At 38.7% G+C, this 25,505-nt stretch overlaps 1 protein-coding gene across 2 annotated transcripts in view; it reads right to left on the minus strand.

Moving 5' to 3' along the window:
- Positions 1-25,505, minus strand: part of COMMD1 (copper metabolism domain containing 1) — a 150,862-nt gene that overhangs the window by 102,464 nt on the left and 22,893 nt on the right. The gene's annotated exons all lie outside the window — the stretch shown is intronic.

Here is a 25,505-nt window from a genome sequence, read left to right on the forward strand (position 1 = left end):
GAAAGATTCATGGAAAGGACTGACAAGTACTCTAGAATACAGGTTTTGATAACTTTAAAATCACACCACTGAAATGGATAAGAATTTCCAGAACTCTAATGGAAAAACAGGACTCATGCAGAATAAGAATTAGTAACATGGGATTTAGTGAACTGATGAGAATGATTATATTTTATGACTTTTTGTTTGAAACATTGCTTGTTCTTTAATGTTTTGAGTTAAACAAACAGGTGTTTGGAATAAATCTAAATAATTTCATTCTTAAAGAAAAATCAAATAGTTCCCTGACCTTGCAAAATATATTTGAACTAAAATTTTTGAAAGCCATCTTTTCCCATCCACTTCACAATGAAATAAAAATTTTAGATCCAAATTTTTACTTGGGGAAAAATATAAACATGCATTTTCCTTCAATGAAAAATTATGCATTTCTTTCACATAAAAATTATAAGGAAATAATCTTGAGGTTGTAATTTTTAAAGCACCTGAAAAATTATTCTACCTATTATATGTGATCTTAAAACCAAGTTATCTGACACAGATCTGTGGAACAAAATTGAGAGTTCAAAAATAAACCGTTATATTCATGGTCAATTGATTTTCAACAAAGGTGAAAAGGCAATTCAATGCAAAAAGGATAGTCTTTTCAACAAATGGGGCTGGGATAACTGTGCACCCACATGCATAAAGTTTAATTTAGACTATGTTCCTTAAGTTTTCATTATCACATTCCTAAGAAGTGCCTCTAGACATTTTAAACTTAATTGTGCCCTACCCTCAAAAAATTTTAATGCCACAAATATCCTGTTTATCTGTTTATGTACTATAGATCTCTGCTTTATACATAAAAAATTGGTTCATTCTTAAAGAACCAATTCTGTCCTCCACTGAGAATGTATGAGAACATTAACTCACAAATACACAAAAATTAACTCAAAACGGATCATATACAAAAATGTAAAACTTAAAATTGTAAAACTTCTTGGAAAAAAACAGAAGAGAACATCTTTGAGAACTTTTGATTATGCAAACAGCTCTTTAATACAACAGCTAAAGTATAACCCATAAAGAAACAAATTCATAAGCTGGTCTTTATCCAAATCAAATACTTTTGTAGTTCAAAAGACACCTAAATGACAAGCCACAGACTGGGAGAAAATACTTGCCAATCATATTTCTGATAACAAACTTGTATCCAGAATATATTTTTAAAAAGTTCTTATAACTCACTAATAACACAAAATGACTGAATTTTAAAATGGGTAAAAGATTTAAATAGACATGTCACTTCTGTAGCTTTTGGGACAGATATCTCTTGGATCCATGCCTAAGCCATAAAAAGGCATACGGTTTGAGTCACATTTTGAATTAGCATATTCTCTGAAGATGGGTTAGGGTCCCAGGCTTCTTTTTTTAAAGTACACCTTGGGCTGGAAGTTATTCCTGGCTTTGGTTTCAAGGCCTCTCTGTTCTTTGCTTCGAAGCCTCTGTTTTCTCAGGCTGCAAGTTCTTGGATTTTTGTTTCAAGGCCTCTCTGTTCTCCCTACTTGATCCTGCTCCTGTCATGGGAACTTAGTCAACTGAAATCCTCCTTCTCAAACCCTTGCTGACTATACGCTCTGCCACTATGGCACTAACTCTACTTTGTCCCTTGTTGACATGATTTTACTAAGAACAATTTAGAACTTTCAAGGCTCCTTTGGAAAAACTTAAGATTTCCCAAGCTGGCTCCTCTAAGTCTTCCCCATTGCACTCCAGCCCCTCAACTTCCTACAGTCATTGGAATTCCAGACCCCTGCCGACTCCCTCTAAGGACTCAAGGAACACACAAAAGCAACCACTTAGATAAAAAGGTCCAATCACATAAGTTAGTTCGCATGTCTGGAGTACACTGTCACGTGTGTGCATCCTCTACAAGTGGTTGTGCTTTTGTGTACTTTGCTGTACAGTACTGTATAGAGTACAGTAGTACAGTAAAGATAGTAGTACCTTTATTTCAAGCCCAGGATGTCCGGAAGCAAGTGTAAAAGTAGCAGTGATGTAGCTGGTACTTCTAAGAAGCGCCAAGCAATAACGAGGGAAACAAAAGTGAAAATAATTGAGAGTGGAGCGACAATAGGAAGAAGAAGTAACTAAAGAACTGAAGAGATTCACGACGCAGGATATGGCAAGGGGATTTTCTTTATTTGAGGAGGCACCATTAGTTTTTGAGGCACAGGACCCGAACGAAGAATAATACACGAAGGTTGCAGGAGCAATTCAGAATGCAATCCGTTGCTACCATGTCATCTATGATCACTGGATGATTTTTTTCAAGAGGGCAGATAGAATTGAATCCAGCAAGGAACCAGAACCTGTGTCATCAACGTCAGGCATGAGTGAAACTGCAGCTTGCCCTCCGTCTCCTATTGCTGACGATCCTTCAGCTCTACCATCTCCCAACTCCTCTCCCTGCTCCAGTCAGTAACTCTTCGTCCCTGTTCACTCAATGCCAGCCCCTGTATGCCAGCTGTTATACTGTACTACTGTACTTTTCAAGGTACTGAACTGTAAGATTAAAATGTTTATTTTTTGTTTGTTCTTTACGTATTATTTGTGCAAAAAGTATTATACTTTACTATACTATACTGTACTATACTATACTGTATAGTACTATATATATACTATATAGTATATATAGTATATACTATACTATACTGTACTATATAGCCAATTGTGTCAGTGAGGTACCTAGGCTAACTTTGTTGGACTTACGAACAAATTGGACTTATGATGAACGCGCTCTCGGAACGGAACTTATTTGTATGTAGGGGACTTACTGTAAATATTCCTAAAACTCTCAGAAATATAGGAACTAACCAAAATATTTTTCAAGTTCACGTGATTTGAAAATAATGTGATTTGGTAAATAACAAAACTTTAGTATTGTTGGTTTAATAAAACAGGAAGGTCCTCAAACTTGTCAGCATTAAGTTTAATGCAGACGTACATTTTATTCTACTTGGACTTACTAGTCAAATAAGCCAATATTATATTTACTAGATGCTTAAGATTATAAAATTTACAGGTTTGATTTTAATCAAATCGAATCATTATTCTGACAAACTTTATTTCAACAATAACTGTATTTTAAAATGTGACTGCTTTGAGGTACTTTCCCAAATCTTTTTGGTAACTTGAAACTTCAAGTTATACTATGTTAAATAATAGATATTTATTGAATATGTGGGTCATTCCTAAATAAGATAAAACATTGAAACATTATTACTGAATATAAGTTTAAGTGCATATAGTTTTGTTTTCTTATTCTTACAAAGAGACTAAAGATATTTATGTCTAAATAAACATGCTCTTGTCACACTGAGAAGGTACACTATGAAGAAACATATATGTCTAGAAGTTATGAGATAATATATTCATCAAATGTGCTAATCTGCTACAAAATGCTAGTATATGACAGGCAATTCTGTTGTCTACTAACTAGTTTTCTCTATAAAGGTTACTAATGGTTAAAAATTATCATCATTTTGGAGAATAAAAACCATATGATCATCTCAATAGATGCAGAAAACGCTTTTGACAAATTCAACACCCATTTATGATTAAAACTCTCCAGAAAGTGGGCATAGAGGAAACCTACCTCAACATAATAAAGGCCATATATGACAAACACACAGCAAACATCATTCTCAATGGTGAAAAACTGAACGCATTTCCTCTAAGATCAGGAACAAGACAAGGATGTCCACTCTCACCACTCCTATTCAACATAGCTTTAGAAGTCCTAGCCACAGCAATCAGAGAAGAAAAAGAAATAAAAGGAATACAAATTGGAAAAGAAGTAAAACTGTCACTGTTTGCAGATGACATGATACTATACATAGAGAATCCTAACGATGCCACCAGAAAACTACTAGAGCTAATCAACGAATTTGGTAAAGTTGCAGGATACAAAATTAATGCACAGAAATCTCTTGCATTCCTACACACTAATGATGAAAAATCTGAAAGAGAAATTAAGGACACACTCCCATTTACCATTGCAACAAAAAGAATAAAATACCTAGGAATAAACCTACCAAGGGAGACAAAAGACCTGTATGCAGAAAACTATAAGACACTGATGAAAGAAATTAAAGATGATACAAACAGATGGACAGATATACCATGTTCTTGGATTGGAAAAATCAATATTGTGAAAATGACTATACTACCCAAAGCAATCTACAGATTCAATACAATCCCTATCCAATTACCAACGGCATTTTTTATGGAACTAGAACAAAAAATCTTAAAATCTGTATGGAGACACAAAAGACCCCAAATAGCCAAAGCAGTCTTGAGGGAAATAAATGGACCTGGAGGAATCAGACTCCCTGACTTCAGACTATAATACAAAGCTACAGTAATCAAGACAATATGGTACTGGAACAAAAGCAGAAATACAGATCAATGCAACAGGATACAAAGCCCAGAGATAAACCCACGTACCTGTGGTCAACTAATCTATGATGAAGGAGGCAAGGATTCACAATGGAGAAAAGACAGTCTCTTCAATAAGTGGTGCTGGGAAAACTGGACAGCTACATGTAAAAGAATGAAATTAGAACACACCCTAACACCATACACAAAAATAAATTCAAAATGGCTTAGAGACCTAAATGTAAGACCTGACACTATAAAACTCTTAGAGGAAAACATAGGAAGAACACTCTTTGACATAAATCACAGCAAGATCTTTTTTGATCCACCTCCTAGAGTAATGGAAATAAAAACAAAAATAAACAAATGGGACCTAATGAAACTTAAAAGCTTTTGCAAAGCAAAGGAAACTACAAACAAGATGAAAAGACAACCCTTAGAATGGGAGAAAATATTTGCAATGAATCAACGGACAAAGGATTAATCTCCAAAATATATAAACAGCTCATGCAGCTCAATATTAAAAAAACAAACAACCCAATCCAAAAATGGGCAGAAGACCTAAATAGACATTTCTCCAAAGGAGACATACAGATGGCCAAGAAGCACATGAAAAGCTGCTCAACATCACTGATTATTAGAGAAATGCAAATCAAAACTACAAATAGGTATCACCTCACACCAGTTAGAATGGACATCATCAGAAAATCTATAAACAACAAATGCTGGAGAGGGTGTGGAGAAAAGAGAACCCTCTTGCACTGTTGGTGGGAATGTAAATTGATACAGCCACTATGGAGAACAGTATGGAGGTTCCTTAAAAAACTACAAATAGAACTACCATATGACCCAGCAATCCCACTACTGGGCATATACCCAGAGAAAACCATAATTCAAAAAGACACATGCACCCCAATGTTCATTGCAGTAGTATTTACAATAGCCAGATCATGGAAGAAACCTAAATGCCCACAGACAGATGAATGGATAAAGAAAATGTGGTACCTATATACAATGGAATATTACTCAGCCATAAAAAGGAACAAAATTGGGTCATTTGTAGAGACGTGGATGAATCTAGAGACTGTCATACAGAGTGAAGTAAGTCAGAAAGAGAAAAACAGGTATCATATATTAACGCATATATGTGGAACCTAGAAAAATGGTACAGATGAACCTGTTTGCAGGGCAGAAATTGAGACACAGATGTAGAGAACAAACGTATGGACACCAAGGGGGGAAAGCGGTGGGGGGGTGGGGGGGTGCTGTGATGAACTGGGAGATTGGGATCGATATATATACACTAATGTGCATGAAATGGATAACTAATGGGGCTTCCCTGGTGGCGCAGTGGTTTAGAGTCCGCCTGCCGATGCAGGGGGCGTGGGTTCGTGCCCCGGTCCAGGAAGATCCCACATGCCGCGGAGCGGCTGGGCCCGTGAGCCATGGCCACTGAGCCTCGCGTCCGGAGCCTGTGCTCTGCAACAGAAAGGCCACAGCAGTGAGAGGCCCACGTACCGCAAAGAAAAAAAAAAAAGGATAACTATTAAGAATGTGCTGTGTAAAAAAGTAAATAAAATAAAATTAAAAAAAAAAAACTATCATCATTTTCGGACTTCCCTGGTGGTTCAGGTCAAGGATCTGCCTTCCAACGCAGGGGACATGGGTTCAATCCCTTGTTGGGGAACTAAGATCCCACATGCCACAGATCAACTAAGACTGCATGCTCTAGAGCCTGCATGACACAACTAGAGAGCCCACGTGCTGCAACTATGAGCCCGTGCACACTGAAGCCTGCGCGCCACAACTAGAAAGAAGCCTGCACCACAATGCAGAGCCTGTGCACCACAACTAGCTAGCACACACACTGCAACTACTGAGCCCACGTGGTCTAGAGCCCACACGCCACATCTAGAGAGAAGCCCACATGCCACAACGAAAGACCCTGCATGCCACAAACAAGATCCTGCGTGCTGCAACTAAGACCCAACGCAGCCAAATAAATAAATAAAATTTTTTTTAATTATCATTTATATGTAACCAAAACTACTAGAAGCAAATAAGCGTTAAGGGAAACATCTCTGTATGAAAAGTATTCAAGGAATGTAGGATACGTTTTTATTGAGGGGGAAAAGGAATGAGTAATTTTGTCCTAAAGTAGTTGTTTGGAGGTCGCTTAAAGATTGTTCCAGAGAAAGAGGAAAGTGAAAGGACAAAAAGGTGAACTGATATAGAAAAGTTGTAAAGGGTCTGTGGGGAAAACAAAGAGTGAGAGAAATTTATCTCATGTGGTGAAGGTAGTTAAGATTGAATGGATTTATTATAAGGTTTTAAAATGAGCTTTATTTATTTAAATTAATTTATTTTTGGCTGCGTTGGGTCTTCATTGCAGTGTGCAGGCTTCTCATTGCGGTGGCTTCTCTTGTTGCAGCATGCAGGATCTAGGTGCACAGGCTTCAGTAGTTGCAGCTTGCGGGCTCAGTAGTTGTGGCTCACAGGCTCTAGAGCACAGGCTCAGTAGTTGTGGCACATGGGCTTGATTGCTCCGCAGCATGTGGGATCTTCCTGGACCAGGGATTGAACCTATGTCCCCTGCATTGGCAGGCGGATTCTTAACCACTGTGCCACCAAGGAAGTCCTAAAATGAGCTTTAATATCAATAGTGTACACATGCAACTAGAACTAGGTTCTTTTCTCTCTTAAAGGAACAAAGATTATTGGACTATTGGTCTGCTCTTAAGAAGCTGTAACAGATTTTTCTTTACCTTTTAAGTAACCCACCTAAGAAAACAAAAATTCTGTGTCCACTGGAATAATTTATGGTGCTTTACCATGTCTTTATTTAAGAGAACTGAGTCTTCCTTTTTTAAAAAGTGACCTGTGATGTATTTAATCAAGTGTTCAAACCTTTTGACATTTTGACAACTTTTGATATTCTGCCTTCCCCAAATGAAATACTAAATAAAATCTTGATCTTGAAAATCTCAAAGGATCTGTTCTTTCATCTTTTAAAAAGAGAGATGTTTGAGATAATTAAGTTTATTTGACACGTTAAACTGCATGGGAAACACTGTCAAATAAGAAGTGATGCTTAACCTTTCCTAGATTATATTTGTATGAGTAAATGTTATTAATATAAGTACTTCAGAAATTATTGGGTTGGCCAGAAGGTTTGTTTGGGTTTTTCCATATGTTATGGAAAAACCCGAATGAACTTTTTGGCAATCCAATATACACAGTTCCTAGAAATTTGTCAGTGCCCCTGAAGTCTTTGATATGTCCTGATACAATGTTATGAATCATAATTCCAGTTATTATCTTAAAATGTGCTATGTCACAGAAACCAAATTTCTCATCAATTGTATTATTTTTATAATGAACTCTCATCAGATCTTTAACCACGGCCATTTTAAGTATTTTGTCATTCACAAATAGTTATTGTCTTACTCTCATGCTTTCTTGAAAGCTCTTACAATCAGCTACAAACCAGAATGCTTCATCTTCAACAAAGGGACTGTTTTAGAGACCCATAGAGAGGACTATGACAAGTAATCTGAGATACAAGCTTCTGATGGCATTGCTTAAATAACTTCATGGTCATACCACTGGACTGAGCAAGGAGTCCAGAACTCTAGGGAAGAGGCTGATGGATTCATAAAATTGATAACCCAAGATCAAGCAGAAAGAGAATTAATTACATGTGACTGAATCAACTGATGAAGAATAATTATGATTTTAATAGTTTTTTTCTTTCTTTGTTTGGAACATTGCTGGTTCTTTAACGTTCTATTTTCTGGAGATAATGTACCCCCTTTCTCTCTTCTCTTAAGCTATCTATAACTCAAACAACTTCATAGATTATACCTTTGTAAACAAAAATAAAACATATATCTTTTTCTCCCTGCCTGAACCCTCTAGATTTTGGAAACTCTTATTTCATATTCTTATTTTCATGGCAATACAGTATTCTCATAAGTTCTCTTTGTATCAGGACACAATTGGAAACATTGGTTATATTATCACGGCTTGGACTGAAATGCCACATTTGAGAATGATGTGCATAGAATTAGATATGACCAGACATTTTTAAGGAACTATATGGTTGATATAAAGAGCCAATGTTTACAAATCCCTCTTGGAAGTTAGCCTGGAACTTAACTTACAGGTTACCAGCCTTGCAGGTGACTAAGGAAGGTCACTGGTGGCAAGCTCAGGAACTTTAAGACATTTAGGGGACCTCAAGAAGAGAGGAATTCACCCAAACTGATAAATTACTGCAGGTGAAGTCTGGTGGTGAGTTCTTGGCTTGGCTTTCTGGCCTCAAGAGAGTTTTAAGTCCAGCAAAGAAAAATTGAAAAGGTCTATGTGGTCAGTTATCATTCTTGCTGCCTTTATGTAAATAATTAGGCCAAATTTAATTATATTAGACTTATTTTATAAATAATGATAATCTTACTTTGCTATAATTGATCAAAATGGGGGTGACTGTAGAAAGAAATTTTATGATTGCAGAGAGAAATATTTTTCAATAGAAAACTACAACCCAGGACTTCCCTGGTGGCACAGTGGTTAAGAATCTGCCTGCCAATGCAGGGGACGCAGGTTCGATCCCTGGTCCGGGAAGATCCCACATGCCGGGGAGCAACTAAGCCCGTGTGCCACAACTACTGAGCCTGCGCTCTAGAGCCCACAAGCCACAACTACTGAGCTCATGAGCCACAACTACTGAAGCCTGCATGACTAGAGCCCGTGCTCCACCGCAAGAGAAGCCACTGCAATGAGAAGCCCACGCACCACAACGAAGAGGAGCTCCTGCTCGCCACAGCTAGAGAAAGCCCACGTGCAGCAACGAAGACCCAACACAGCCAAAAATAAATAAACACATAAAATTTATTTTAAAAGCCCAATAGAACATTCCATACCTTCCCACTGAAGCCCTGAACTGACCACCACCACCCTTGTTAAATTTGATATATAAACCTTTTATCACTGGCTATTGAGCACTCTCCCTCATGTATACCATGCAAGCTTAAAGAAACTTTGTCTTTTCTCCTCTTAATCTGTCTACTGTCACAATCTGTAGGCAGCAACCACTGGACCCAAGTTGGAAAAGTTTTCTTTCAGCAACATCAAGCAATGAAACAGGAATAAAATTTAAAAATAAAAGCAATGAAACAGAAAAGATATTCTTAATATCTAGTTAATAAACATAACCTCAACACTCTGAAGACAACGAACACCCTGGAGAGTAATATTCGGTTCTAGTGGGCGCTTCACTAATTTATAAAGCCTCACTGACAAACCAGTGAATGCTTCACTACCCTAGCCATTTGTCATCCATTTTGTCTAGTTCTCAATTTCATATCTTTAGCCTTCTCCTTTAACTGAAAATTTCAATCCACAACACGAACTTGTAAAGCCTTTTAAAAGAGAAAAACAGATTTTATTTACAATCTTATTGCTTCATGCTGATAGCCCAGAAGGGCACAAGCCTGAGGCAAAACTCATTTAGGGTGTGTGGTATGGGCATCCCCCGATTCTCTCTTCATAAAGCATCACTCCCATGGTCCCTCCAGGGCAGCTTTCCCAACTGTCCCACCTAGGGGATAAGCCTACTAATAAATAAAACTTATTTTTCATTCTCTGCTTCCTTCCACGTGCCACACGCATGCACACACACACACACACACACAAACACATCTCAAATTCATTTTGTTTTTACATGTAGTTGATGTTTAAACAGGACTTAGGTATTTTAGTATTATACCAAAAAAGAAAAATGAACGTTTGTTCCCTTGTTTTTCTTTGCTCCTTAGACGTAGTGCCAATCTCTGCAAAGTTTATGGTGAACTAAGGACTGAAAAGGGAGCAGAGAACAGAAAGCCAATAGGTCTTTTATTTGTCTGTCTCACTTGTGCTCCATGCATGGAATATAGCTGCCTATTTTACTATTGAAGGGTCTGTAAAACATGGGTGGTATCTGAATCTCCTGGTCATTCAGACAACCGAAATAACAGGAAGGAAATGCCAGGAATAAGAGTACTGTTTTATAGAAATCCACTTGTGGCCTTCATATACATTTTATCCAAAGACCTTTCAAGATGTAGACATTACTGTCAGAGAAGAATTAAAGATGTCATTAGAGAAAGAAAGAGAGATTTGTAGCCAATTTGAAAAAGAGGACAAGGACTCCAAAGTTGGCAGGGTTTGCTGAAAGGGTGGTTTTAATTCCCATCAATGTCAAATTCCCAAAGTTAAATAGTAAGAGAAACACACAGGTTACCTGGAGTTTCTATATATAATGGATAAAAGAAAATTTTAAATCATCAACAAATGGAGAAAGGTGCTGTTAAAGGGATGATTTGTTTTATTTATAATCTACTAAACTTGAACTTGAAAATAACAACATAATCAAATGTGATTATTCACACTGAAATCTAGGGCTTTATTCCAGGAAAACGAAGAGGCTAATTTTGGGGATCCAGACATGTAGTCTGCCTCTGGAACTCTACCAGTAGACCCCAAGATATTGACATAGAACAGAACGACAAAAAGAGGGGTATCTGACAAAACAAAGACCCCAAAGCTATGAGTATTTCACTTATCTACATTATAAATTTAAACGTTTAGTTATTCATTTATCAAGTGCTTGAGTACCCCTGTTGTTCAAGCCAGAGAGCTTGACGATAAAGACCATGGGGTCTTTCAAGGGTCTTAGACACAACTGGGATAGAAATCCTGCAGTGTTCAGCTACATCCCCATATGCCAAGTTCCTTTGGCACATATCTTCCCAAAATTTTAATTCCCCAGGTTGCCTTTCCTAACTTAACAATGCTTTTCACCAAGACTTCTGGAATTTATCCAGTTGTTGATCAAGTCTCCTACACCCTTAGCATACTTGAAACTTCGTTCTTCTCCAAAGAACCCTAAAGGCACACACCCCCTCAACTCTCTCTGCCCTAATTAAAGCAACGAACCAATTATTAACTCTGTAGATAACTTAAGTCTCCAGGTAACACCTCTTAGACAGAAGTGTCTTGAATGATGGATACGAATATTTTGGTCAATGAAGAGGTGAGCTAAACCATAAGATGACAAAAAAAAAAAAAGCTTTCTGGATTATATAGCAGTCTCTTAGAAGTTTACTTAGATTGTCCTCTGAGAGACTGACCAGTTCTGAATGCCAGGACAAAAGAGAAAGCGTCTGTATAGCATCAATGCTGAATCCTAGTCACTCTCCAAATTCTGCCATGTAAAGAGGACTGTCCTGGGAGTTGGCTGGTTTCCTCTATAACTCCTATTTTTCTTGAACTCCAGTAGCAGCCATCTGGAATTTTAATAACATGTAGTCACGCTTATATAGATAAGGTGGTATCCGTGAAAAAGCCAATACATGACAAATTCCTTTTCCAAAACTGAAAATTTTAGTTAGCACTTTAGGATATTGAAAAAAGATATTAAAAAGCCCCCAGCTGCATATGACTTAGCTTCTTACAAGACTGTTATCATTGTGTCTAAAAGCTTATTCCACTGCAAATGGACATGACTCTCAAAGACAAATAACTAAAACCTAACTTTATAAAGAGGAAAGTCTTACTTGTACATTACTTATGCAAATGTTTATGTTTAATTTAAAAAACACTAACTCTGTAACTGGTCTCTTCTTTTAGCTGTGGAGGACCCTTGTAATATATTCTGTATCCACTGGATCTAAATACAGATCCCTGAAGTAAATGACTTTTCTGAAGGAGTAAAGAGAATTAACACTTTACCACATATCAGGATTTTAATATAATAATAGCTATGATTATTAAATACAAACCATATGCCAAGCACCATTTAGGAGTTTTACATATAGTATCACATATATTATATTACTAATTCTAGCTGAATTATAAATATTTTTCTTATTCTGTATATGAAGAAACTGAGGCTCAGAAAGATTAAGCAACTCACCCAACTTAACTAGTAAACTGTAATACTGGGAATTTTAACTGAAGTCTTTCTGCCTCCTAAATCCTATTATTTCCAGAGTAATAAACTGTCTCCTAAAATGCACAAACTCACTAAAATGGTCCAAACCTCATTTTCAGTAACCAACAGAATGATTTCTTCTTTTAAGCAGGAAGATGGGAATTGCTGACATTTCTTTGTACTTATTGTTCCCCAAATATCCCAGGATCTTTTACATCTCAATGCTCTGGCTCAAGGTGCTTCTGGTTGTGATATCCTCTACAACCCCATCTTTTCTCCAACTCCTTTAGAACACAGCGCAGGAAACTAGTGGTTTCCTCCTGTTTATCTACATAGTTCCATTTTTATATCTGTTATGTGTGATTAAAACTACAGATTAAGGAGTCAAAATAACCTGTGTTCAGTACTAACTCTTTCCACTTCCCTAAGTAAGATCTTGGGCAAGTCAGTCATCCACTCTAAGCCTCAATTTTGTCATTTCTGGTATAGAGATAAGATTATCTCCCCTGCTGGATTGTAGTGAGGATTAAATGAGGAACTCGGAACAAAATATCCTATGTATCCTCTATAGCACACTTTTCCAGGCTATCAGATTCTAGTCCAGTTAAATGACTTGGAGCTACTTAGCAACTCTTCATAAGTGGTATACTACTGATAGATATGTAAATTATGTCCTGTCAAATAGTAATTTAATTGACATCCCCCCTCCTTCCTAGGGGAGTGGGGAAAAAATCTAGTTTTGCCTAGTCTCAATTTACAATTCATACCATGCCTTTACATCACATTAATTTGTGCTGCTTTGATTCTTCCTTTGAATGGGTTGTATCTGCCTGGTTGTCTCACATAATATGAGTAAAATTAATTCTTTAACGTGTGTTCATTTTTGTTTTTGTAGGAGGGTAACAATTTGACTTTTTTGGAAAATTACATTTTAACAGTACTATCATCATCATTATCACGACAACTCCCAATCTTGATCTTTTCTAAACTCCATATTCCTTATATTCAAGCCCACTAGAATATTCACTTGAATGTCCCAATAAATGGTTTTCTTTACTTAGAAAACTTGTTCCTCCTTATAGTAAGTAGCCAGTCTCCAAGATGACCCACAATGATTCTGTCTCTCCAGACTTTCTGAAGAGTCTAGGGTGGTTGTTTTGCAAAATTACTCATTAGAGTAGGTTTATGATTTTGGGGCAGAAATAGCATATATGAGGCAGAGCTGTCAATTTGTCTATTGACGATGCTGAGTTTGATCATTTGATTAAGGTGGTATCCATTATTGACTCTCCATGCTTCTGTTGCTAGGCATTCTCATCCACTAAAGCTACCTAACGTCTATTTCTCCACCTCTGACTATATTTATCCCAAGTCTTTTCTAGCCTCTCCAGACTCCAAATCCTCCTTCCTACCCCTCAGTCTCTACAGGGAATCTATGTCCTACTTCATTACTAAAATCCAAAAATGACTCCCTCAACCTCATCTCTACTTCTGATTTTCCTTACAGATATAACAACCAAATGCAATGTTGTGGTCTATGATCAGATCCTGGTTTGAATAAACCAGCAATAAAAGACATTTCTGGGGGCAATTAGGGGACCAGTGAATATTAAGGAATTATTGTTACTTGTGTTGGTCGTATAATCATATTGTGTTATGTAGTTTAGAGACACACACTAAAGTTAAAGTGAAATATCATGGCATATACTTTAAAGTACTCCAGAAAAAAAAAAGGAAAGAAAATATTTAAAAATATTAACAATTGATAAATTAGGTGAAGGGTTACTATTCTCTACTTTTCTTACGTTTGAATATTTTCATAATAACTCAAAGTTTTGTTTCTATCTTTAAAAAAAACTGAAGCACAGATTAAGTGACTGGCTCAAGATCACAAGCCGTAAATGGGATTTAATCAACTAGGATTCTAACCCAGTCAAGGCTCCAAGTCCGGGCCCTCAGCTTCTTGTGCTACACTGTCTCTTGTTCCATGGATCACAGTTTGTGAGCCACTAGTACTTGGGGTGGAGGAAAAAAGAAGATAGAGGCACAGCAGAGATTAACAAATTTATATATGTAAAGCACTTAAAACAGTGCCTGGCATATAGTAAGAACTATGTAAGTGTTAACTATTATAGACCACCTGTTCCACAGAAAACTATTACGGTTGCTATGATGTGGGGGGTCAGGGAGAAGAGCTTCCATGGACTGAATACGTTTGAGAAACCCTAAGTCAAAGAAAGTCAAACATGTTTCTCTGTGCAGAATGTCTTTGTGTCTTTAATATGTTAACACCCATTTCCAAGAAAGAAATCTAGTATGTGGCATTTTCCACTTCTAATTGATCACTAAATGCTTTTTTTCTTCCAAAAAAATAACCTGAGGTACTGATATTCTGTGGGACAAGCTTTAGGATTCCCTGATTTACATGAAGAAATCAGGTTCTCCACAATAAGGCAACATTTTATTTCAATGGTTAGAGAAAAAGAATCAAATGATAAATCCAAACATTTTCCTGGACAAACACAATGTCCACTTTCAAATGTTTGTTATCAGTATGCCTAACGAACAGTCTTTCTGAAGTTTGCTAACATTTATGACTACTGGCTCCATCTATATCCCTCTTCAAGGTTGAGTATCATGAGATCTCATGTCGTCTACCTGAGATTCAAGTCTTCTCTTTCCTACCTGTGCACCATGAGAACTCTCCTCCCTGCTGATAAGTCAGTCCACTCTCCTCTCCTCTCCCCACACAAAACAGGTCTCTTATAAAAAAGAAAAATATAATTTTGATGTACTAAGAAAATGAGACGGCAATCCTCACCATCTAACTGGTGAGCACTCCCCTCCCTACCTCCTGCAATGCAGTTCTTATAAAAGCAAAATCTTTATTTTAAATTTTGAATCTTTTTCTCTTGCAACATGACTTAGCACATAAGTGATATATAATTTGTTATATATTTTGTTTGCTGCTGATATAATTTGTTTTCAAGTCTTATTTTTGCTTTGTTTGAAGAAAAACATAATCAAGGAGAACATTTGTCAAGTTTCAAAGGAACCTAACAGAATACATGTAAGAGTGGAATTTAAGAATTTTAAGGTGAGAAGTCATTTAGCAATCTGAATTACCGACCCATGGGTATGGTATTTTAGGTATTTTAAGAATCATTAATGTTTTAAATATACAAAGTCATTAAAATTCATGGTAGCCCACATTCTACTTCTTATCAAATTGCCATATTTATGGAATATAATCAAACATAAAGAAAAAAATGACCAAGTTTAAGAAAAGATTTTATAAATGTGTACCTAACAAAAACAAATGTCACAAAGACGCAACAAAAGGCCTGGATTATAACTAAAATCAACTCAAATATTAAAAATTTAACACACATCCTGGAGCTGTCGGCATGAGGGTGGCCTGGCCGGGGCTCCGACTGTAGCTGTGTCAGCATGTTATGATGCTGTCTCGTACCAACCTGGATACTGGAATCCCCAGTAGTAAAGTGAAATACTCAAGGTCTCCAATACAGACAATGGCTACATTGACCTTCAGTTTAAGAAAAGCCCTCCTGGGCTTCCCTGGTGGCGCAGTGGTTAAGAATCCATCTGCCAATGCAGGGGACATGGGTTTGAGCCCTGGTCCGTGAAGATCCCACATGCCTTGGAGCAACTAAGCCCGTGCGCCACAACTACTGAGCCTGCACTCTAGAGCCTGCGAGCCACAACTACTGAGCCTGAGTGCCACAACTACTGTAACCCACGTGCCTAGAGCCCATGCTCCACAACAAGAAAAGGCCGGCAACGAAGAGTAGCCCCCGCTCGCCGCAACTACAGAAAGCCCACGTGCAGCAACAGAGACCCAACGCAGCCAAAAATAAAAATAAATAAAATAAATAAATTTATAAAGTTTCCTTCTAGCTCTTCTTTATATGCATATATGATTTGTGATTCTAGTTATAGTCAGAGTATAAATATATACTAAAGCAAAGTAAACATTTAGACACTTAAGACTCTTTGGCAATCGCAATTAGATTCTATTCTGATATATTGTCTGTCATGAAACATATTTAATAACACTTTCACACAATCAAGCAGTCCCTAGAATTTTCAGAAACAAACCACCAAATCAAAAAGTAACAGCAATGCACCCATTACAATGGACAAAATCCAGAACACTGACACACCAAATGCTGGCAAAGATGTGAAGTGATGTAAAATTTCAGTCATTGCTGTTGGGAATGCAAAATACTACAGCCTCTCTGAAAGACAGTTTGGCGTTTCTTATAATACCAAACATACTCCAAAACAAACAAACAAACAAACAAAAAACATACTTTTAACCATACGATCCAGCAACTGCACTCCTTGGTATTTACCCAAATGAGCTGAAAACTTATGTCCACACAGAAAACTGCACAAGGATATTTATAGTAGCTTTATTCATAATTGCCAAAACTTGGAAGCAACAAATATGTCCTTCAGCAGCTGAATGGATAAACTGTGGCACATCCACACAATGCAATATTATTCAATACAAAAAAGAAATGAGCTTTCAAGCCGTGAAAAGACATGGAGGAAACTTAAATGAATATTACTAAGTGAAAGAAGCCAATCTGAAAAGGCTATACACTCTATGATTCCAATTATAAGACATTCTAGAAAAGGTAAAACCATGGAGACAAAAATAAATAAATAAATAAAATTTTAAAACAGTGGTTGCCAAGGAGAAGAGGGAGGGAGAGATGAACAAGTGAGCCCTAATGTAAACTATGGTCTCTGGGTGATAATGATGTGCCAGTGTAGGTTCACCTATTGTAACAAATGTACCATTCTGGAGGGGATATGGAGAATAGAGGAGGCTGTGCCTATGTGGGAGCAGGAAGTATATGAGAACTCTCTGTACTTTCTGCTGTAAACTTAAAACTGCTCTAAAAAATTAAATCTATTTACATTTTTTAAAAAGTAACAGTACTGTGTTTCAGTGATCTTAGCTACTATAAAGAAAATTAAATGCACGTTTTCATATTAGAAGACATATGTGGTCAAAAGAAAAATTTTAGTCTCTGTTTTTTTTTGGCTGCATTGGGTCTTTGTTGCTGCACACGGGCTTTTTCTTCCTCTAGCTGCAGCAAGCGGGGGCTACTCTTCGTTGTGGTATGCGGGCTTCTCACTGCAGTGGCTTCTCTTGTTGCAGAGCACGGGCCCTAGGTGCGTGGGCTTCAGTAGTTGTGGCTCTTGGGTTCTAGAGCGCAGGCTCAGTGGTTGTGGCACATGGGCTTAGTTGCTCTGCGGGATGTGGGATCTTCCCAGACCAGGGCTCGAACCCATGACCCCTGCATTGGCAGGCGGATTCTTAACCATTGAGCCCCCAGGGAAGTCCCTCAGTCTTGTTTTCTAAGGGGAACAGGAGACAGAGTTGTTTCGCCAGAGCGGACGCTGTTACCTACTTCTTTAATCAAAAGATAAGAACAAGCCAGTATCGCCACTCAAACACATGTCCAACTCCCGTTCTGTTTACTGCTTGCTCTCCCTGTGCAAAAAACAACTTGGATTTGGTAGACTTCAGAATGAGGACATTCCACAGGTTTTGATTATGTGAATCTGAAAATGTCAAATTCATTAGCTAAAAGATTCTGATGGCTATTAATTTCTCAAGAAGCAGTTTATACATAAACTAAATGGTAAGCATGAAGATTAATTTCCTCTTCAAACATGAATAACAATTTATGGCTCCCCTAAATTCATATGTTGAAGCCCTAACCTCCAATGCAATAATCTGCAGATGGGGCCTTTGGGAGGTAATTAAGGTTAGATGAGGTGATGAGGGTAGGGCCCTCATAATGGAATTAGTGCCTTTATAAGACAAGACACCAGAGAGTTTATCCTCTCTCTCCCTGCATGCATGCACAAAGAACAGTTTATGTGAGCACACAGTGAAATGGCAGTGCCCATAAGCCAAAAAAGGACTCAGAATGAAACCTACCTTGCTGGCACCTTGATCTTAGACTTCCCAGGCTCCAGAACTGTGAGAAATAAATTTCTATTGTTTAAGCCTCCCAGTTTATGGTATTTTGTTATGGCAGCCAAAGCAGGCTAAGACATAGTGGAAACTAAAAGCAATTCTAATGGCTTGCCCCAATTAGAGCCTGATCCAAACCAATGACTCAGGCCCAATACTTCCAGATTTATACCCATTAATTTTTTTTTATTTTTTAATTTATTTTTGGCTGCGTTGGGTCTTCATTGCTGCACGTGGACTTTTTTCTCTAGTTGCAGCAAGTGGGGGTTACTCTTCGTTGTGGTGCGTGGGCTTCTCATTGTGGTGGCATCTCTTGTTGTGGAGCACTGGCTCTAGGCATGTGGGCTTCAGTAGTTGTGGCTCTCGGGCTCTAGGGCGCAGGCTCAGTAGTTGTGACGCACAGGCTTAGTTGCTACACGGCATGTGGGTTCTTCCCAGATCAGGGCTCAAACTCGTGTCCCCTGCATTGGCAGGCAGATTCTTAACCACTGAGCCACCAGGAAGTCCCCCCATTAATTTTTTTTTTTTTTGGCGGTACGCGGGTCTCTCACTGTTGTGGCCTCTCCCGTTGCGGAGCACAGGCTCCGGACACACAGGCTCAGCAGCCATGGCTCACGGACCTAGCCGCTCCGCAGCATGTGGGATCTTCCTGGACCGGGGCACAAACCCATGTCCCCTGCATCAGGGGATTAAAATAAAATAAATAAACACTTCAATTCTGATTAAAATAAATACTTCAATTCTGCATTACCTGTCATCCACTCTACCTACCTAGTCAGAGAAAATTAATGACTATGACTAACCTGATGGAGTGTTAAAGGGTTTACAATTTAATAATGAAAAAATCTTGACAGATATTCTATGCAAAGTGGTGTTTTCTGTTTCAAATCCACTAATCAAGCCAGCTTTCAAATCTTAATATTCTAAATGCCTGAAAGAACAGCCTAGTATCTGCTTCTGCAAAGATCTCTTGAGGCTAGATATCTTGGAAGCAATTTGCTGCTTTCTATATTACCCTAGTCTAATTTCAGAACATTATATTAGGATTATATTAAATTACACTGTTACTCAACAAAAAGATCTACAATTTTAGTGATTCTGGAACAAATTGATGGTTAATTCAGAAATCATGCAAAGTCAATAGTGATTCTATGAATTTGATTCTAATCATTTTCCTCCAAACAGATGTTTACCCCCACCTTAACCTTCTCCTACATAGGTAATATACAATCTTTGGCCAGATGTCTATACGGGATCTTTAAAAGTAATTATAGTTAATAGTATCTCTGGAATTGCTCCACATTTATTTTAATCAAATTCAAGTTGCATAAAACTGCAAAAGGGGAAAAAATTAAACTTCACAAACTTTTGAAAGATAATAAAATAGCCACAAAGCTACAAAAAATAGGAGGGAAACAGAACCAAAAAAACAGACTAAGAATTTAAGATTCTGTCTTCAGGGCAAATCTTTAGAATACTTCCTGCATTGGCCCAGATTCCTCCAAAAAAATAATCCCATGTCATTGTTAAACACCAAAAATTACCAAGTTTTCTAATGTCATAATATGAAACATTATAAGCCAAGACCTGGTCATTTTCTGTATTAAAAAGGCTATAGGAGGGCTTCCCTGGTAGCGCAGTGGTTGAGAGTCCGCCTGCCGATGCACGGGACACGGGTTCGTGCCCCGGTCCGGGAAGATCCCACATGCCGCGGAGCGGCTGGGCCCGTGAGCCATGGTCGCTGAACCTGCGCGTCCAGAGCCTGTGCTCCACAACGGGAGAGGCCACAACAGTGAGAGGCCCACGTACTGCAAAAAAATAAATAAATTCCCTTTGGGCTTCCCTGGTGGCACAGTGGTTGAGAGTCCGCCTGCCGATGCAGGGGACACGGGTTCGTGCCCCGGTCCGGAAGATCCCACATGCCGCAGAGCGGCTGGGCCCATGAGCCATGGCCGCTGAGCCTGCGCGTCCGGAGCCTGTGCTCCGCAACAGGAGAGGCCACAACAGTGAGAGGCCCGCGTACCACCAAAAAAACTAAAAAAAAAAAAAAGGCTATAGGGACTTCTCTGGTGGCGCAGTGGATAAGATTCCACACTCCCAATGCAGGAGGCCCAGGTTCAATCCCTGGTCAGGGAACTAGTTACCACATGCATGCCGAAACTAAGAGTTCGCATGCCACAACTAAGGAGCCCACCTGCCACAACAAAGACCCGGCAAAATCAAATAAATAAATAATATATTTTTTAAAGGCTATAAACCTAATTATTATCTCCTACATTTCTTCTTGTGCAGTCTGTTATTAAAGTGGTAACAAATATAATTTTCAAGTCCAAACACTCTACAGAACACATTATAAGAAAAAAATTGTAAAGTTAAATAAGGGTTCAAAAAAACCTAATTTTCCAGTTTGTACCTATATAATGAAGAAAACATAGTAAGTTAATAAAAGAAACAAAGGAAGCAGTAGCACTGCCAATTTTGGACAGCTTCTTAGATACCAAGATGAAAAAAATTCATGCAAAACAGGTAAGTAAACCAATGTTCACAGCAGCATTATTTATAATTGGCAAGGTATGGAACCTAAGTGCCCACCAACAGATGAATGGATAAAGAAGATGTGGTATATACATATGTGTGTGTGTATACACACACACACACATACACTGCAATACCACTCAGCCATAAAAAAGAATGAAATTTTGCCATTTACAGCAACACAGATGGACTTGGAGGGCATCATGCTAAGTGAAATAAGTCAGACAGAGAAAGACAAATACTGTATGATATCACTTATATGTGGAATCTAAAAAATAGAACAAACTAGTGAATAAAACAAAAAAGAAGCAGATTCACAAATACAGAGAATAAACTAGTTGTTACCAGTGATGTGGGGGAGAAGGAGCAAAATTAGGGTAGTGGGGAAAAAAAGGGGGTATTATGGGATTATATGAAATCGTGTGTGAAACTTTTGAAAACTGTAAAGAACTATAGAATTACAGGGCTTCCCTGGTGGCACAGTGGTTGAGAATCTGCCTGCCAATGCAGGGACACGGGTTCGAGCCCTGGTCTGGGAAGATCCCACATGCCGCAGAGCAACTGGGCCCGTGAGCCACAACTACTGAGCCTGCGCGTCTAGAGCCTGTGCTCCGCAACAAGAGAGGCCGCGACAGTGAGAGGCCCGTGCACCGTGATGAAGAGTGGCCCCTGCTCGCTGCAACTAGAGAAAGCCCTCACACAGAAACGAAGACCCAACACAGCCAAAAATAAATTAATTAATTAATTTTAAAAAAAGAACTACAGAATTGAATCTTTCATTCAATAAAAGAAAAACAAAAATGTGTGCGCGTGCGCACACACACACACACACACACACACACAAATCAGGTAGGTAAAGAAAGGTAAAGCAAACTCATCAATCATCCCTCCCCTCAAAATAAGGCTAGGTTGATTTAATACTAAGAAACAATGACCAACTGGATATATTTACGTAACACTTTAATGCTTCTATAAATGACTAAACTCAAGAATTTAACACATTTTAAACGATTACAAATGTTTATCTCGAGTATTATAATTAAAGATAGAAAATATATTTCTGAGTAAACCCAGGATTTTCTCTACTAAAAATCTTTTAGGCTGAGGACTTCCTCTATTCAACGGAGAAGCAAAGAGTGATTTGGATCTGTTGTTAAGTGGCTATTTATGCCGCAAGGAGAGCATCTAATGTTCAGGGTGCTTCCAAATTACACTCTTTACTACTAGAAGTTCATGGTTACTAACTGGCTTTCATTCTGCCAAGTTACTTTTACCCAATAACTTACTCATCTTCTATGTTTTTCCCGTTTGGGGTAAGACTTCTGTCTCTGTCAGCAAGTGGGAAAAAAAAAAAATCCATGATGAGGTACAATGGAAGTTTCCTCCTATTAAACACTCCAAACAAGACATTAGCCTCTAACTTCATGGAGAAAGAATTTTGCCTTTTCAAAAAGAACATTTTGTGGCCAGCTCAGGGATGTAAGTGTGGGAAAGTCTCCAGAAGCAATTACAAAATTTAAAAAATACCCCTTCTTCCCTTTCTCTTGACAGACCATAAAGCCTTCTCTTGGGAAAGAGCACATGATTAGTGTAGTATCCAAACCAAGTGCTTAAATTAATATTTTTGTAAAAAAATACTGTACAAATTAATATTTATGTAAAAAAAAATACTGTGGGACTTCCCTGGTGGTGCAGTGATTAAGAATCCACCTGCCAATGCATCAAACACAGGTTCGATCCCTGGTCCAGGAAGATCCCACGTGCCACAGAGTAACTAAGCCTGTGCACAACAACTACTGAACCTGCGCTCCAGAGCCCGTGAGACACAACTACTGAGCCCGCGTGCCACATCTACTGAAGCCCGCACGCTCTAGGGCCCGCGTGCCGCAACTGCTGAGCTCACGTGCTGCAACTACTGAAGCCTGCATGCCTAAGCCTGTGCTTGCAACAAGAGAAGCCACCACAATGAGAAGCCTGTGCACCACAACAAACAGTAGCCCTTGCTCACTGCAACTAGAAAAAGCCCGTGCGCAGCAACAAAGACCCAATGCAGCCAAAAAAAAAAAAAGAAAGAAAGAAAGAAAGAAAGAGAATTGCTTAGAGGTCAACTTTTATTATAACCAGAGCCCCACTACCAGATGAAGTTCATAGGTCTGCAATAGGAGACACAGTCCTGACCCTGTGGAAATATAAATGACTTAATAATAAAGGAAAAATAAGAACAAGAGAAAAGAGATAGGTTCAAGATGGTGGAGTAGAAGGACATGCACTCACTCCCTCTTGCGAGAGCACTGGAGTCACAGCTAACTGCTGAACAATCATCGACAGGAAGACACTGGAACTCACCAAAAAAGATCCCCACATCCAAAGACAGAGGAGAAGCCGCAATGAAAAGATAGGAGGGGGGCAATCACAGTAAAATCAAATCCTATAGCTGCTGGGTGGGTGACTCACAAACTGGAGAACACTTATACCACAGAAGTCCACCCACTGGAGTGAAGGTCCTGAGCCCCACGTCAGGCTTCTCAACCTGGGGGTCCGGCAACAGGAGAAGGAATTCCTAGAGAGCCAGACTTTGAAGGCTAGAGGGATTTGATTGCTGGAATTCAACAGGACTGGGGGAAACAGAGACTCCACTCTTGGAGGACACACACAAAATAGTGTGTACATTGGGACCCAGGGGAAGGAGCAGTGACCCCATAGGAGACTGAACCAGACCTACCTGCTAGTGTTGGAGGGCCACCTGCAGAGGCAGGGGGTGGCTGTGGCTCACTGTGGGGACAAGGACACTGGCAGCAGAAGTTCTGGGACGTACTCCTTGGTGTGAGCCCTCCCAGAGTCCGCCATTAGCCCACCAAAGAGAAGCAAAGGCTCCAGTGCTGGGTCGCCTCAGGTCAAACAACCAACAATGAGGGAGCCCAGCCCCACCCATCAGCAGACAAGTGGATAACAGTTTTACTGAGCTCTGCCCACCAGAGCAACACCCAGCTCTACCCACCATGAGTCCCTTCCATCAGAAGCTTGCACAAGCCTCTTAGATAGCCTCATCCACTAGAGGACAGACAGCAGAAGCAAGAAAAACTACAATTCTGCAGTCTGTGGAAGGAAAACCACATTCACAGAAATATAGACAAAATGAAAAGGCAGAGGACTTTGTACCAGATGAAGGAACAAGATAAAACCCCAGAAAAACAACTAAATGAAGTGGACATAGGTAACTTCCCAGAAAAAGAATTCAGAAATAATTATAGTGAAGATGATCCAGGACCTCGGAGAAAGAATGGAGACAAAGATCAGGATGCAAGAAATGTTAAACAAAGACCTAGAAGAATTAAAGAACAAACACCTAGAAGGATTAAAGAGCAAACAGAGATAAACAATACAATAACTGAAATGAAAAATACACTAGAAGGAATCAATAGCAGAATGACTGAGGCAGAAGAACAGATAAGTGACCTGGAAGACAGAATGGTGGAATTCACTGCTGTGGAACAGAATAAAGAAAAAAGAATGAAAAGAAATGAAAACAGCCTAAGAGACCTCTGGGACAACATTAAACACAACAACATTTGCCTTATAGGGGTCCCAGAAGGAGAAGAGAGAGAGAAAGGACCTGAGAAAATATCTGAAGAGATTATAGTCGAAAACTTCCCTAACATGGGAAAGGAAATAGCCACCCAAGTCCAGGAAGCACAGAGAGTCCCATACAGGATGAACCCAAGGAGAAACATGCCAAGACACACAGTAATCAAATCGGAAAAAATTAAAGACAAAGAAAAATTACTGAAAGCAGCAAGGGAAAAATGACAAATAACATACAAGGGAACTCCCATAAAGTTAACAGCTGATTTCTCAGCAGAAACTCTACAAGCCAGAAGGGAGTGGCAGGACATATTTAAAGTGATGAAAGGGAAGGACCTACAACCAAGATTCCTCTACCCGGCAAGGATCTCATTCAGATTCAACAGAGAAATCAAAAGCTTTACAGACAAGCAAAAGCTAAGAGAATTGAGCACCACCAAACCAGTTCTACAACAAATGCTAAAGGAATATCTCTAAGTGGGAAACACAAGAGAAGAAAAGGACCTCCAAAAACAAACCCATAACAATTGAGAAAATGGTAATAGGAACATACATATCGATAATTACCTTACATGTGAATGGATTAATTGCTCCAACCAAAAGACACAGGCTCGCTGAATGGATACAAAAACAAGACCCATATATATGCTGTCTACAAGAGACCCACTTCAGACCTAGGGACACATACAGACTGAAAAGTGAGGGGATGGAAAAAGATATTCCATGCAAATGGAAATCAAAAGATAGCTGGAGTGGCAACACTCATATCAGATAAAATAGACTTTAAAATAAAGAATGTTACAAGAGACAAGGAAGGACACTACATAATGATCCAGGGATCAACCCAAGAAGAAGATATAACAATTATAAATATATATGCACCCAACACAGGAGCACCTCTATACAAAAGGCAACTGCTAACAGCTATAAAAGAGGAAATCAACAGTAACACAATAATAGTGGGGGACTTTA

This window comes from Lagenorhynchus albirostris, chromosome 13 (genome assembly GCF_949774975.1).
Source record: "Lagenorhynchus albirostris chromosome 13, mLagAlb1.1, whole genome shotgun sequence".
NCBI lineage: Eukaryota > Metazoa > Chordata > Mammalia > Artiodactyla > Delphinidae > Lagenorhynchus > Lagenorhynchus albirostris.